The following is a 17230-nucleotide window of genomic DNA, read 5'->3' on the forward strand; positions in this document are numbered from 1 at the left end:
AACATTATTGGGAGTTAGGACTGATTTGGCAGAGCTGGAACAAAACAATAAATAGAAATAAGATAAAGATAGAAACAGCTCAAAAGACAAATTGTCTATAGATTTTTATAGATTGTACATTAATGTGAAAACCTATTTTTTTTGTTTTACATCTGAAAAAGAGTCCAATTTTTTGTATGTAATTTTTGGACTCATTATTTAAATTCTGTAACGGACACAACCAGGGATAAAATAGAGATGATGATGAGAAAAAAAGCCAAACCAATTGTGGGGTCCCCTAGGGATAAGAGTACACAGGCTACTAACCCAAAAGTACAGCTTTGTACGTACAAACTCTATGAACAAAATTTCCTAGCAGACAGTGGCGACATTGCAGATATGTCCAGTCACCAAAGTTACTTATGTTCTAAATAACAGTGAGATTTAAAGTGATGGAGAAAATATGGAGACGTTCCTTTATAGTGTGTGAAATATGTGGTGCTTGAAGCATCTAGGTATTTAAATGTATGGAAGAAAGTGGTTTCCTGAAAGTTAATTGGAGTAAACATGTTACAGTGGGTGAAAACAATGTTTAGGGATATGGTACAATTATTAGAAAACATTAACTGGGCTTAGATGACATTTAACATCAAAGAAAGATAGTATGGTTAAGAAAAAGGAGTGGGAAAGATTGGATTTATTTTATCTCAGTGTGTTAACTATAGATAATGCGTCCCGAGATCTCTCTCTCTCTATCTCTCCGCCTGTCAGAACGCTACGACCCCAACTTCCAAGCAGACAAAAGACCTCACCACGGAAGACTCCTCCTCCTCCATCGAACAGACAGAGAAGCAGAGCTGAACCAACAATGACAAGACTTTATCCTGAACCATCTCCACCTGAGGCATCCAGAACTACAGGTGACATAAAAAGGCACACTCTCATCGGTCCCCCACAGGACATGAAGTTCCAAGCTGAGCCACAAGATTTGGACACAAGAGCAGAGTGTGGGACATGAGAGCGGAATACGCCCTCCATGCAACAAAGTAGAGACTAAAGGAGGAGATGAAAAGCAAAGCAAATGGGACACTGAAAAGAGTTACAGCGGAAGGGTCCAAGCGCAGATGGACTGAGGAGAAGGTGGACGGAGGAGAGGAAAGAACGGAGGAGTTGGCATGGTCCGGCAGAATGTGAGGGGGTCGTGGCTTGACAACCAGAGGGGGAGAGAAGGAAAACGGGAGTGAGTGAGTTTACACATAAACACACTTATTCACCAACGAGAAATACGTAAAGAAAAATATTTATTAGCCATGAATTAATCAATTGGTGAATTTATAAAGAAAGAAAGAGGAAACTATTAAATAACCCTAAAAACACACTGAGGGTAGAACATATTATTCAATCTTTTCATCATATGAACAAATTATTCTTTAAGAGTTTTTTAGTCATGTGTGAATTTGGGTAAGATTTAATTTGTTACAGTATAGACCTACAGTTTAAAGGGATGGTTTTAGTAACCACTCTATAAAAGCAGACAAATCTTTATTTGTATGGAAAATGTTAAAGGTAGAGCTAGTACCAAGCCAAAGATAGTATTCCAATCTAGAGTATTGATATCTCCATTGTAGCATGGTTATTACCTCAGGAGGGAAGATTAAGGTGGAAATAACATTTGTTTTTCGTCCAAGATGTAGAGTTTTAAAATGACACTGGGCAAAGAGCGAAAGCAAAGTTTAATTTAAAAAAAAAAAATAATGTAGTTGGGAGTAATACATGCGGGGCCTTGGATCACTCATTGTGATGGTGCATATTTGTTACAACAAACATCGTTCAGGGAGAAGGGGTCGCACAACCCACCCTGCAGATGTTTTAAATCTTACTTGCAGCTTCAGAGGGAGCGCACGGCACCAGAGTATGAGTTTTAAAAGACAAGCGCCACCAGCTCCTAAAGGTCATCCATTCACCAGATGACCTGACATTTAGAGATGTTATTTAAAGGAGAAACATATCTGCCATTAATGTAAATTCCTGAATTAAACTACAAACCATTAATGAAATGACTTCTGTTTTTGAAATCCTTGTTAAAGGAGGGAGTAATTATCACATGCTCGGGCACCCAAGGTTCCACACACTGTTAAAGGGGTTAGCATAGCTATTTAAGTAGACCAGAATTGAAAATAAATTAGTATAATGCGTTATTGACATTCCACTGCTTCTCACACCATTTCAGGGACTTTATCACTGCATTAGAACAGACCACCCAAAGGTACTGAGTAGGAACTTTTAAGTGATGAAACTCTACAACTGTTGTAACTGACCAAAATCTTCTCCCAGAAATGACTGTCTAGAATGCCGTACCCCAGAGTAGAACGTACAACGGCCCCTTCTAGAGAACATATTACTTTCATACCTTAAATGGTATGAAAGGAGGGAGGGTACATTTCTCATGAGGAGACGGTTACAAATGCTAGCAGAACAAGACGACCCACCCCGTATACAGATGTGGATGACAATGATGAGTTAGTTTAAATGATATGGATGTTCGGAGATGAGATTGATCAATGAATGTCCAGCCGATGTGATTCTTTAAATGATATCATGTGAAGAAGTGAGCAAAATTAAAATGGAGTGAATCCATTTCAATTTACTTCATACTATTCCAAGATAGTATATTTTTAATATTTTTATTATTCCAATTAATTTTACACTATTCTAAGATAGTCCATTTTATTTGACTTTATTATTTTATACTATTCTAATATGGTAGATTTCATGTTGTATAAATCATTGCTATTCTAAAATGGTTTGTTTCTTTTCACTTTGTAAAAACAAGTGCCTTAACACTGAGTGTGGTATGAGAACGGTTTCTGTGAAAGGAGGGACGAAGAAATGTTCTGATACCAAGCCATTGCTGCTATTTTGAAGAATGATATTGAATGTAAACACTAGAAGTTATGCACAAGGGAAAACTTTTATGTTTGAACACAGACAAGAATTTATTTTGTATTTTTGTAAAGCCGGCTGTAAAACCATTCCATTTGATTGTATGTTTGTTAATATGAGATATGTAATATGCAAAGTTCAGATGAAGAACTCATTGATTTCAGTATTATACACACCTTTTAGGTGTGTAAGGAGGGACTGTTAGAAATTAAAATCAATGTTTTAATGGGGAAATGTAGTTTAAACATGCCGTCAGTTTTAATGCTCTTTTATACTGAAAAACCAGAAATTCTTGTGTACAAGCAGTTAAGCTTTTATTCTGAAAATCCTTCATCTCTGGTTAGCATTTAGCATGTGGCTAATATACGATTTCCTGAAGAGGTGAATTGAGTAGCGAAATGATATGGAGTGGTGCAAACCGAAGCCTACTGATTTAACACTACAACTATAGATGTCGAGATACTACCATGCTGAATATTAAATGAAGGAACAGTTTATTTGAATACATTGTTTACAGACAAGAGTAGCATGTGACAACATCCGGAATGACCGGAAACCAAACGAGCCGAGAAGTATTGTTTAGAGTATTGATTACAGCGTTTAGAATGTGTTAAATGAAAAGTGATGAAAGAGAATATGAGGAGAAACGGCGTGTTGAGCATATATTGAAATGTGAAAAGAACCTATCCTCTGTTTAAATGCAATAACGGACATTGGAGACGAGGTGAGCCGGCTGGCGGGGAGGAGCCAGCAGAGCATATATAAACAGCACCGGAGGAGAGATCCAGGCTCTTCTCTTCCCTATCGAGGAGCGGATCACAGCTGTTTGTCTGACTGAACAATATTCTGTCTGTAACACTACCGCGCCTTTTTTAATTAAAGTACCCAATTGAACTTTCACAGAGACTCCATTTAGTCTCCTATTTTAAAGCTTCTCTCCTGGTCGGGAGAATAACGAACACAGTTAACATAAGTCAGTAGGCTTCGGTTTGCACCACTCTATATCATTTCGCTACTAAATTTACCTCTTCAGGAAATCGTATATTAGCCAGGGCTGCAACTAACGATTATTTTGGTAGTCGACTAATCGGTCGATTATTTTTTCGATTAGTCGACTAATCTAACGATTATTTCTGTCACACCCTCCATCTCTGCTTCCTGTGGGCACGGCTCCTTTTCCGGGCTCCAGTGCATGTTTTACCTCAAGTCTGCACACCTGTGAATGTCACCCTGTTGTCCAGTCCCTCTGCCTTAACATAACATGATCCCATAGAAAATTAAAATAATGACTCATGAAACATTTGAATTTGAACTTTGAACTTGTTTAATCAAATGTATTTGAATAACATAAATACAAAAAAATCATAATGAAAACAAAATAAATAATACAAATTCAATCGCATTTTATTCTTGTCATTTCGCAGACCCTTGTTAATTATTATTTTAAGTTTGGAATTAATTACAGCGTCCATAAAGCTCTAGTGTGCTCTACTACGCTGTAAGCTTGGCGCTGTTTAGCAGCTCGTTGGTGGACACGCAGCCTCAACATAACTGAAATAGCGTTTGCTTAGCAAGCATTAACCATGAGACGTTCTGTTTTCCAACATGTAAGCTAACGTAAACATGACTATGGCTAACTTGCTCAAACTTACCCATGATCCAAAGTAGCAGTCCTCACTGTTCCAGGGTGCTTGCGTTTTAAATGCTCGTGCATCACTGTAGTGCTGCCGTGGAATGCCAATTCCCCTTTACAAATTCTGCATTTCACTGACTTCTTTGGCTTGTCGTCTGTGAAATACTCCCACACTTTCGAAACTCTCGGTCTCGCTTTTTTGAGCTCTTCATCACCCTCATTCTCTCTCCTTTCCGCCATCGTTCGTATTCTTTCTTCTTTGTTGTTAGTACAGAATGCAGTCATGGCAGACAATGGAGAGTATACTGCCCCCAGCACTTCCTGTAGTGCATTGCAGTTACAAATGAACATTTGCGCAGTTTTGAATTAACGTTACCGGCTCTCTGATTGTTTTTATACGACGTGTCGACACTAAAATTCCGCGTCGACGAATTTTTATGATCGACGTCGTCGATTATGTCGACTAATCGTTGCAGCCCTAATATTAGCCACATGCTAAATGCTAACCTTAGATGAAGGATTTTCAGAATAAAAGCTTAACTGCTTGTGCACAAGAATTTCTGGTTTTTCAGTATAAAAGAGCATTAAAACTGACGGCATGTTTAAACTACATTTCCCCATTAAAACATTGATTTTAATTTCTAACAGTAGCATACCTAAAGCGAAGGAGTGAAGTTCCCAGCTAGCATCAATGAGGTGTACTGTAACGCCGATGTAGTTGTCGTTGTTAACGGACGTCCAATGGTCCCCAGTCAGTGCTACAGACCTCGCCTCTACCATCTTCTCAACTTTCGTAGCTTTCTCTTCTGCGTGCTGGTCATGTATTCTCCTCATGATAGTTCGCCTCGCAGGTAGTTTGTAAGATGGGTCACCTGTGGCCGCCTGGAGAACAAGCTCGAGCCCGTCATCTTCAACCACGCTAATGGGCCTGCAGCTGGTGGCAATCCACTGAGCGAGGAGACTAGTTAGCTTGGCTGATAGAGCTGTGCTGACGGGCTTGCCTCGGTTGCACTCAAACATAGTTGTTTGACGACGAGTCTTCCCCCGCGCTACATCAGTGCTTGGCCCGGCATCTTCCGCATTAGCTAAGGGATGCTTTGCGTTTAGGTGGTACTTGAGACTGGATGAACTCCTACAGTAAACTAATTCCGCATTGCACAAGGTGCAAACAACCTTATTTTTGTCGAGGTTTCCATCGGGAAGCTTCTTAAAAATAAATTTCCCCTGAAGCAAACCCGGCGGCTTCATACCTGCTGTATCCATGTTAGCACGTCACGTTTAATGTGGCTGATTTGACCGGGGTCAGATCCATAGACCGTAGAAGAAACACAGGTCAAAGACTCGATCTCGCCCCCTACAGTGCAATTCGGCTAGGTATACATCCGCGCTAAATTATCAAGGTGAAAGTCATCATAGCTTGCGTAGTATAGACCCAGCTCCCAACCCAACTTTGAGAATAGATTAACGGCGATATTTTTTTTTATCGCCGACAAGAGTCTCACGTTAACGCAGCACGTTAACGCCGATAACGGCCCACCACTAATTTTTATCTTTCATCGAAGATAGAAGAAAAAACATGCATTATGGAGGGGACTTTGACAGAAGATTACTCACAAAGTACACAGTAAAAGTACTTCATTTTATTTCTGGTAGAAGTCAAACTAGAACAGAGTCCAACAGTGTCAGTTTCCTTAAGAACTTGTGGTAACAAATATTTGTATCACTCGTCAAATATAGCAGGAATAATGAAGAGCAGCTGATTTGAAAAAACAAACTCGAGAGGCGGCTGAGTTGACCGCAGTGCAGAATCGCAGTATAGTTTAAATCTTCTAACAATGTTGTCCATTTTAGACATAGGCTTATTATATTTACAGCAATTAATAACATCCATTTTCTGGGCTCAATATGTGTCTTGGCCGTTTTCGTTGTGATCGCTAAATTCCCCTTGTTTATAATAATATAATATAATAATGTTCCTTCAGCAGGATACTGAAGTGATTCAAAGTGTGATTTTAGCAAACGAGTGCTTTTGTTTTGAAATCACTTCCGTGAGTTTCGCCCCGCCCCTCTCTCTACTTTATTTATGTAATAATGATTTTAATCAGCTACGTAATGAATGTTAAGGCTTGGGGTAGCGTGTAAGCGAGTGGTAGCTACATCGGTACTAACGATGCTAATAGTAGCCTCCAAGTTAAAATCATAGACTATATATAAAGGTTAAAACGAAATAGACAAGTGTTAAGCGTGAAGTGGGATAATACTGTACAACAAACGGCATCTGTTTGAGGTTGATAAAATAAGGTCATCCTTGTAACTTAGAGAGATATTTTATTATGTAGGGAGGAACTGTATGCATTGTTAAGGTTAATTTAAATTGGCTGTGCTCAAGTATGTAGACAAGCTAATGTCGAAGTAGTGTATGTGAAATCAACCTCAAAATAAGATTATATATATGTATTACAATTATTAATGTCGTATTTCAAGATGATTACTTAGATATTACAATATGGTTGGTTGATCTGGAGTTCATTATTGAGCTTACACGTTAACGTCAAAGTCATCTGAAGAACAAACCCAAACCTTGTTGTTTTTATTAATTGTATTACCAAATGGGTATCAAATAAACAGTAAGCATTGGTAACACAACTTCCAAAGTTACATTAAAATAAAAAGGACCCTGACTCGGACAATACACAATCCAACATGTTCAACAGAAGAGAATCAGTTATATTGTTTGTACACATGGTACTTTACATATATCTGTTTGTTTAAGGTGTCCAGGTGATGCAGAAAGGCTGGACCAGAGAGTGAGAGACATAACTGGACTCCTCACAGCAGTGACCTTCAGCTCAGGTACAAAGACTCTATTTTTCATACTGTACAAAGAATCAAGAAAGATATTGGTTTAAATGAATGAAGTATTGACTTTAATACACTGATATACATTCCATTAAACAATACTAGATCACCTACACATCAGTTAAGTTGAGGGTTTTTTCCATGCAAAAAGTTACATTTAGATGTTAACAAGCAATATGATTTTGTCAGCTTTCTAATTTAATGTATTGAAGGCAAAGATATTTAACACTGTGAGAACTGCTACTATTTATCTCTCAATATTGTCTGTAAAAAACGTGGTAAAAGTTATTCTTTCAGTGAGACAACAGAGCAAGCTTCTACAGTTGCACTACATTTTGATAACAGTTAAATATTATTTTGATGTTAACATACATTTCAATGTTGATGAACTTCATACTGTTCATTCATAATCTGATTGTCTTTGTAGCTCGCTGTTGAAATAAAAAAAAAACATTACAATTACAAAATAATTATATCTACAGCCCCTAAACACACAAACACACAGCTTTCATAAATAACACACTTGTTCTGCAGTAATATGTTTTATGTTTCCTGTAATTTTTGTTAGGAAAGGACATGCCTGAAAGACAAGACATGTTCTCCTTCTCTGAGGGTCAAGAAGAACATCCAAGAGGAAAATTAAAAGCTGATGCTATGAGATTTTAAGACCAGTCCACTAAGAAACTACTTTTATTGTAAAAACAGTCAGCTGATCGAATGCACCTATTTCCACATCTACACTCCATCAGCTGATTATTTGTATTTGCCTCGCTTTATGAGCTTCACATCACTTGTGCCTTGTACCGCAGAGTTTGCAATGTCACAAATAAATGGGGCCAATCTTCAGTCAGATGTGAATGTGTAATCTAACATTTTCAGTAAGTATAATAGACAAAAGGAGTGCAAATACAAATACAATTTATTGAAATGTGAACCAAAAGTTAATCAAACATGGTTTAAATAAAAAGCACATGGACAGAAGGTGTAAACCTATTAAATGTATAAGTAAACACATTTAGTCAAATAAAGTGACAGACTAGGCCTGTGCAGTTGGTATCAGCTTTGCCCAGCATGGGCTCCTCCATCAGGCCTGGTCTTCCTCGCAGAGCAAAGACCCTCAGTCCTCTCCGGGCCAAAAAAACATGGAGGTTTCTCCCTGAAGTCTCTGCAGCTTTCTGGACACCACGCTGTCTCAATCCGTCCACACTGAATATGAGAGGGGGAAAATGAAAATAATAAATGCTTTAGACCAGGGGTTTTCAAAGTGTGGGAAGGTGAGCCTCCCCTCAGAGAACATAATCACAGCCGCGCCCCCCCTCCCAATTATTATTGATATTATTAACATTATTGTTGTTGTTGCTATAATGCAGGGGTATTACATTGCATTTCAAAGAGGTCCAGTAAGAGAACATGTCATAAAATGCTCTGTTTTCGCTGTCTACCTTTCTCTTTTTTGATTGGCTGAGTGTCACCTCCTTAAAACATTAAACAATAGCTTTTTTAAACCTCTTTATCTTTATGTTGAGGTTAAGGATGGCAGCTTCCTCAAACGTTGCACTCGGAGAGAAATATTTGAGACGGAGATGATGAACTGTTTAGCCCTTGGGCATGGTTTATTTTCCTCTGCACTGTGTGCATCCTTTCTCTCAGCCGAGATAACTTAGAATGTAACACAACACACACAGATCTGGTTAACACCCCCTCATTTACATATGATGCAAGCGTGCCCCATAGTGGTACATTAATAATACTACATCCCTACACATAATAGACATAATCTCTCTCTATATATATATATAACAACTGATGATATATGCAAACATTTCCCTTAACAAAACACATTTTAAAACATTTTTAACATCGTGGATACATCCTATGCTCCCGGCAACACACTGAACGCCAACTTTGCCTCCGAATTACACTCACCCCTACTTCAGTGGGAACAATGAGTCTGCGTCTTTGATGCGCACAGGCGGGTGATGCGGGGATGCAATGGAGACAGAAACAAACGCAGATCCCCCTCTTGCTGCAGCCTTGACCGGTACTTGTTTTTTATCAATGCCAAAGCGGAAAATCCGCACTCACACAGGTAGATAGAGGTGAAGGGAATGAGCACTTGAAAAGCCTTTTTGGCGAGGTCGGGGAACTCGGTCTCCACAGACAGCCAAAAGTGAGCAAGTGACACTTTACTCATCTTTTGTCTCAAGTCCATATTCGAGTTCAGCTCGAGTACAGCCTCTTCCTCTTGCATGGTCAGTCCATCACGGGGTGTCACTGGGAAAGAGAATGGATTTCTCACCCACTGATTTGCCAAGGTCTCCTCTCCAAAATAGTCTCCAAATTGCTCACGCAACCCCTTCAAATGCGCAATCACCACCTGTTGTATGGAGTCCAGTTGTAGTCCTGCCCTCCCCACAACATCTGCCAACGTTGGGAACATTTCCACAGAGCCCCGTTCAACATGAGAACACCACAGGTCCAACTTTTTCCTGAATGCAGAGACTTGATCGTATGCCAAAAAGACATTGCACTTTTTGCCCTGCAGAGACGTGTTCAACAGGTTTATCCGGTCAAATATATCGGACAGATAGGCCAACATTGCAACCCAGTTCATGTCCTCCATGTGCTTGACCAGTGGGGGGTTGATTTTGGTGAGGAAGAGGAGAACTTCCTCGCGCAAATCACATAAGCGAGTGAGGACCTTGCCCCGGGACAGCCACCGCACCTCAAAGTGCAGCAGCAGCTGGTGGAAGTGAGCGCCCATCTCATTGCAGAGGATGGAGAAGAGACGGGTATTCATGGAGCGTGATTTAATTAAGTTGACCATTTTTACTGCCTCATCCAGGACCGCAAGCAGCTCTTTGGGCATCCTCTTGGTCGCCAAGGCCTGGCGATGGATGATGCAGTGGTTCCATACAGCGGCGGGAGCAACATCTTGCAACTTTTTTACCAGACCGCTGTGGCGACCTGTCATTGCTCTTGCGCCATCTGTACATATTCCACAACAGCGGCCCCAATCAATTTGATTCTCCTGCATGAAACCATTCAAAGCCTTGAAGATGTCTTCTGCTGTTGTGCGAGCTGGCAGAGGGTGACAAAATAAAAACTCCTCCTGGACACCGAGCTCTTTAATATAGCGCACATATGTCATTAGCTGAGCACAGTGAGCGACGTCGGTAGACTCGTCCAGCTGAATGGAGAAAAAAGGGCTCTCGCGAATACCGTCCAGCACCTGTTCCTTCACATCAGATGCCATGTCTGAGATGCGGCGCTGGATGGTATTGTCAGACATTGGGATCACATCTAGCTTGGCAGCAGCAGCTTCTCCCATCATTCCTGAAACCATATCTTTAGCAGCAGGGAGGAGTAACTTTTCACCAATGTCGTGAAGTTTACCTGCCTTAGTTATCCGTAACGCCACTCTGTATGATGCTTCGGTTGCCTTTGTATTCAAAGTGCTAAATGTGTTTATGACAGTTTTCTGTGACTGCAATTCCTGGAGCTTACGGTCAAAAAACTCCTGTGGCTTGGTCACCAAACATGGGTGTTTCATCTTAATATGACGCCGGAGTTTCCCTGGTCTCATACTGTCATTAGCTAGCACCTCGTTGCAGATAACACACTGTGGCAGTGGAGTGTCATCAGCACCGGTCCATGAAAATCCTAGCTTCAAATAATCATGGTCATACTTCCTCCGTTTTTGGCAGGCGCTGTCTCCTCTCTCACTTTAGGTGACTTCACTAAAAATCTATCCATATTTTGCCGCTCGCATACATTTATCCAGAGCCGTTAACTAACTATATTACACTATTTCTCTTTATTTTTTTCTTGCGGCCGCGACTCCCCTGAAGCTCTCTGGCGCCCCCCAGGGGAGGCGCGCCTCACACTTTGAAAACCCCTGCTTTAGACAATAAGAAACATAAAGATGACTGTTGAGTTGCTCAGTTTTTTTAGATTGTCAATACTATTACTGTATAACTAATATATCAGGTTAAGAGGCACATTCAAATAAAGATTGGTCTTTAAATACATGTTGTCTTTTGAATTGTTTGTCTAAAGTCAAGGATCTAGAACTGGTACTTAGTTTGAATGATACAGTCTGGTTATTATGCTGTTTGGAGGAGGCCTCACAGGTAAGAGGACTAACTAGCTACCATCACATGTACCTTAGCTTGACTTAAATGTATTAAACGTATAATTAAGTGATATCAAAATATAAATAACTAATGTCATGTAAACATAGTAATATTTGCTTGATTCCAGTGTTGAATTTAGCACAATTGCATACACACGTTAAGGGATTTTAAGATTCTGAATTATTATGCTAAAAACTCAATAACTTAGATTATTATTTATAGTTTTGCTGAATAGTTTCATGTCCGCTTACCTTAGAAACGTAAAATGCCACGGCAGTGTGCAGATGGGGAACATGTTAGCTTAGCTTGGTAGCTTCAGCTAGCTCTGGAACTTTCAGCTAGGTGGCAGGAGGTCCCGCCTCGGCTCCGCCTCTTTGCCCTTATTTGGAGCAGGCTGGAGTAGGCGGGAGTTGAACTCTATGATTCAGGTAGATATGGTGCAAAATGCGAGAGCGTGTGAAACCTGATGTGAGCACTTGCAGAAAAGAAATTTGAGTTTGTGTGTATACATTTACACTTGTATAAAATATCCACGTAATTGTGAACCAAATTTACACTTGTATAAAATATCCACGTAACTGTCAACCAAATTTGAAGTCACAGAAGAAAAAAAAAGTTTTGTAGCTCGTCTTCAGATATGACGTTAACGTGTAAGCTCAATAATGAACTCCAGCTCAACCATAATATCTAAGTAAGTATAGGTATATATAGTAAGTATATATATATATAAGTAATTATCTTGAAATATGACATTAATAATTGTAATACACACACATCTTATTGTGAGGTTGATTTCACATACACTACTTCGACGTTAGCTAAATAGAAAATAGCATGGGTAATTTACAAAGGCTTTAAAAACACAGCAGGAGCCCAAGACAATTATAAAACTTGTCATTATTTCAGTACAGTTCAATTGGTTTTATTTTCATAAACGGTTATCAACCGTTATTGCCAAAGCAGTAGGCTATAATATATTAATTACTGCTGTAGACTACAACCACTACTTGTTTAGCTAGTGTTAAATATGTTCTTTATTCTCGCGTCCAGGAGAGAAGCTTTAAAATGAGACTAAATGGAGTCTCTGAGAAGATTCAAATGGGATACTTTAATTAAAAAAGGCGCGCTAGTGTTACAGACAGAATATTGTTCCGGCAGAAAACAGCTGTGATCTGGCTCTCATGAGCAAGAGAAGAGGGGGAATCCCTCATCCGGTGCTGCTATATATATCCTCTGCTGGCTCCTCCCCGCCAGCCGGCTCGCCTCGTCTCTAATGTCCGTTGTTGCATTTAAACAGAGGATTGGTACTTTTCACATTCAATATATGCTTAACCCGCCTTTTCTCCTCATATTCTCTTTCATCACTTTTCATGTAACACATTCTAAACGCTGTAATCAATACTCCAAAATATACAGAAAATACTTCACGGCTGGTTTGGTTTCCGGATGTTGTCACATGCTACTCTCGTCTGTAAACAATAATGTATTCAAATAAACTGTACTTTCATTTAATATTCAGCATGGTAGTATCTCGACATCTATAGTTGTAGTGTTAAATCAGTAGGTTTCGGTTTGCACCACTCCATGTCATTTCGCTACTAAATTCACCTCTTTAGGAAATCGTATATTAGCCACATGCTAAATGCTAACCGTAGATGAAGGATTTTCAGAATAAAAGCTTAACTGCTTATGCACAAGAATTTCAGGTTTTTCAGTATAAAAGAGCGTTTAAACTGACGGTATGTTTAAGCTACATTATACCATCAAAACATTGATTTTAATTTCTAACACTAGCATAAACTCAACAAAGCTAGCGTTAGCTGGCTAACTGACGTTATTTTGCCGCTAAACTGCACGATATAAAACGGTGGTCTTCAAAGCGGATTTAATCCTCAATCACAATAATAATATTCAAAGTAATACTGGGCAAGTAATGGGCAAAAATTACCATTGATTGACGCGCCATGTCAGCGGACTGGTAGCGACACGAACCGTTAGGCCCGCAGTCTCCACCAGTCACCCATGCCTCGTCGTTCTGATAACTCCGCCCCTTCGCTCCAACCCCCCTCCCTCCTCCCACATCTACTGGTGAAAATTACTTTTGCGACACATTTATCGCAAGAAGCGTAGCAAAGACCACAGATTCGTCGATTTATACTGCCACAGAGCAGATTCGTCAAGTTGTAATGACTGATTTGAGAGGTTGTAAAATAACCAAGTTTCAGATGTAATGGAAAATATATTAAAAAAATATGTATTTTTCTGCAAGTGAACATTTCATCACTAAGTTTCTACAAGCTAAAAAACTTTTTTTTTCTTCTATGACTTCAAATTTGGTTCACAGTTGCGTGGATATTTTATACAAGTGTAAATTTGGTTCACAGTTACGTGGATATTTTATACAAGTGTAAATGTATGCACACAAGCTCAGATTTTTTTTCTGTAAGTGCTCACATCAGGTTTTACACGCTCTCGCATTTTGCACCATATCTACCTTCATAAACTCTGACGTCAGTGTAGAGCCTTTCGTGGCCGACTCTGCCTACTAAGGGCTTCTCTGCAACTCTGAAGAATCCTATGGGTGACGTCACGGACCCTACGTCCATTTATATATACAGTCCAGTGGCGTTTTCTCCTGGAGGCCAAGGGAAGCCAGGCTTCCCCTATTTTTTCGGATTTTTATAATTTTAATAAATAAATAAAAACACTTCGTTTAGTTTCGGAAATTCTTTGTTGTGTGTTGCTGCCGGCCCGTCTCTCCCCCATTCTCATTGTGTATTTTACAAAGAGTGAAACAGCGCCCCTCTAGATGTTATGGTGAAACAGTAGATTGCACTCTCTGTTGCGAGAGGAGGCCAGCCGAAATTTGCTTCCCTTGGTGAAAAAAAATGGAGGGATTGACCAATCAGATGAGGCTCACGTCATGCCCCTGCCAACCTGTGATTGGTCAGGGCCATGCCAAGGGAAGCAAGAGGCGGCTGGCTTCCCTTGCCTCACAATCCAATCAAATCACATCAATTTAGTGGTGTAGTGACGCGTCCCAAAAAGCGGAAGTAAGCTGCGCTCGGTTTCCCTCGACAAAATAGCAATGGGACTTCTCCATAGGATTTTGGAAAATAGCTCGAAAAAAGGTCAGTGGAAAACGAACCTGTTAGGTAAATGCACGTTTTGTTCAGTCGGATAATATCCACATGTCTACCCTACTTTTATAATTTTTGAATCATAAATCTAATCGATAGAAGATAGATAGCGTCACTGCACCACTCTCACCGCCGTTAGAAAGTAGCAAGCAACTGAAGCAAGTGCAATTACGGAGGGTGGAGCTTTGGAGTATTTAATCAAAAATAATTGTACTAAACTTCCGCTGCAGCAGCAACAACAAATACAATCTAATGACAGGCCAATGCCCAAACTGGAGCTGTGTACAGCGAGGAACAAAGGAGCAAACCGGACGTAAAACGTTAAAGGTCTCCTGATTTAGTTTGTGAATGATTGCTTATTAGAGTTTGGGCTGGAGAGTGCGTGCGGACCTGTCGGTCAGATAACAGGCGTGTGTAAGTCCTGCATCTGTATGATACAAATGTGTGTAAAATGATACCGGGCGCTGTAATCACTCATCTGGTTACATTATTACATTGACCACCTCACCCCCCCCCCCCCCACCCCAAAAGAAAGTACGTATTATTGGCTTCCCCTCATTTTTTCCCCACGCCACGCTACTGATACAATCTAAGGGCCCTTCTCACTTCGGTTAAATGGAATCCTTGTGTCCCTCACTTGCGTCTTTTCCCTGCGACTCGTCCCTCCCACCAGGGAAGCATGGAGAGATGCAAGGAAACCACGGCCGTTTCTCAATCGCGAGGAAACTGGCTTCCAAGCCAATATTTCAAGGATATGCGCCATCGAGTGCCACCGAAGGACTGTTCCAATCTCCAGCATACTTGGAATTCCACCAAGGCCACGTCCTTGGTTTGGGGGTAATTTCGAGGCTGCACATGGGTAGACTTCGCGTCCTTCAAATCCCCACAATGCTTTGCGCACAGACTAATTTCAAAAACCCTTGCGGAGAATGGCTGAACCGACGCAGCACAGCACACATTTAAATGTAAGTATGTAGTGGCATAGAACATGTGTTGGTAAATATGTTACTTTGTTGCATTTGTTATCACCAAAAATGTGTTCCGTGAAAGTAAAGCAAGTTCATAATTAGATAGACATCGTGAGGTATTTATTTTCAGTACAGTTTATGTTGAAACTGTTAGAGAGAGTGGCACACTTGTTAGCCTGTTCCATTCTTCTTTGTTTTCCGAAGCCGTGGCTTGGAAGTATACTTGCTTCGTTTCTGAAGGAAGTGACTTGGAAGTATGCAACTACCAAGCCAGTATCCTCACGATTGAGAAACGGCCCACGAGAAGCAGGGAAATGAGTTTTAAAAGCAATGGGACGTCCTTTCCTCCGGAGCGTCACGTGAAGCGACGTCCGTTTGTGATGACACTGCACAGCTGATCGTCTGACAGCAGCCAGCTCTGTCCCCGTTGTTTCCACACACACCCCCGCCTCTGTTAGTACACATTTACTGACACAAACATTTGTATCATCTGTTGTAGACCCAAATAAATAAAATCAAAAAAGATAAACGCCATTCTTAAAATGTATAAACGAACATTAGTTGGATTAATATTGATTAGAGTGCACAATATAAATAAAATAATTGAGAGAAGAAAAAGAGATATGTTATCGATCAAAACCCAGTTAGATTAACATTCATTGTATTGCACACTTTTTTTGTTGGTTTGGACATGTAGCAAATTAACATTTTAAATAGCACTTAATGACTGACTGAATGGAAATGACAATAAATGAAAATGTAAAACGAAAAAAGCGATCATGAAAATGTTTCCAAAAAATGAATAAAATGATTTTTGACCACTTTGTTGTTCAGATATATCACATATTTGTAACTAAATTATTCATGAATTGAAACAAAACACGGTATAAACTGAGGAATGACTCCCGTGATGTTCATGTATTTTCTTCACTCCGCTGGGAAACTGCTCTCATGTTAAGAAGCATCAGATCAGTGCATGCGCTGCATCGTCCAATCAGTGAGCGATACACAGTAAGGGGCTGGGCGAGTGTCTGAGGATTTAATCGGAGGATGGTCTGATGGTTCCTCGGTTTTCGCTCCTCCATTATCGCTCCTCGATCCTCGGACCTCCGGCAAAAATAAGACCATTGGGACGCTACACAAGATGGCGCAGACAAATCAACTTCCGGTGAGACCGAGACCGAGGAGCGAGGAAATGAAAAATAAGAGAAGTGAGAAGGGCCCCAGGTGTCTAACACTTAATGTGGAGAAAGAGATGTCCTGTATGGGTTGATTGTGCGTTGATCTCATTTCTCATTTAGAAGATTTAAACTTTAACGGACATGTTGACCGGCAAAAAAAAATTCTAACAGGAACTCTGCTTTGCAGGTCTCACTAAAAAATCTATTAGAAAGCTGCAGCTAATTCAGAACGCTGCTGCTCGAGTATTCACTGACACTAAGAAAGTGGATCACATCACTCCTGTTCTGAAGTTTTTACACTGGCTTCCTGTGTGTCAAAGAATAGATTTCAAAATACTGCTGCTGGTTTATAAAGCACTGAATGGTTTAGGCCCAAAATACATTTCTGACC

General features: G+C 40.2%; 1 protein-coding gene across 3 annotated transcripts in view; it reads right to left on the reverse strand.

Moving 5' to 3' along the window:
• Positions 1-7417: 7417 nt before the first annotated feature.
• The window catches only part of LOC307037901 (general transcription factor II-I repeat domain-containing protein 2A-like), a 120889-nt gene continuing 111076 nt past the window's right edge, over positions 7418-17230 (reverse strand). The window contains exon 6 of one of the 3 annotated variants that reach the window (XM_079679108.1): positions 7418-8620. The gene's annotated coding sequence lies outside the window, so the exon portion shown is untranslated. Of the gene's footprint in view, positions 8621-14042; positions 14074-17230 lie in introns of those variants that run through there. The other 2 variants (XM_079679107.1, XM_079679106.1) reach the window with 2 other exon arrangements.

This window comes from Notothenia rossii (genome assembly GCF_949606895.1).
Source record: "Notothenia rossii genome assembly, chromosome: 4".
NCBI lineage: Eukaryota > Metazoa > Chordata > Actinopteri > Perciformes > Nototheniidae > Notothenia > Notothenia rossii.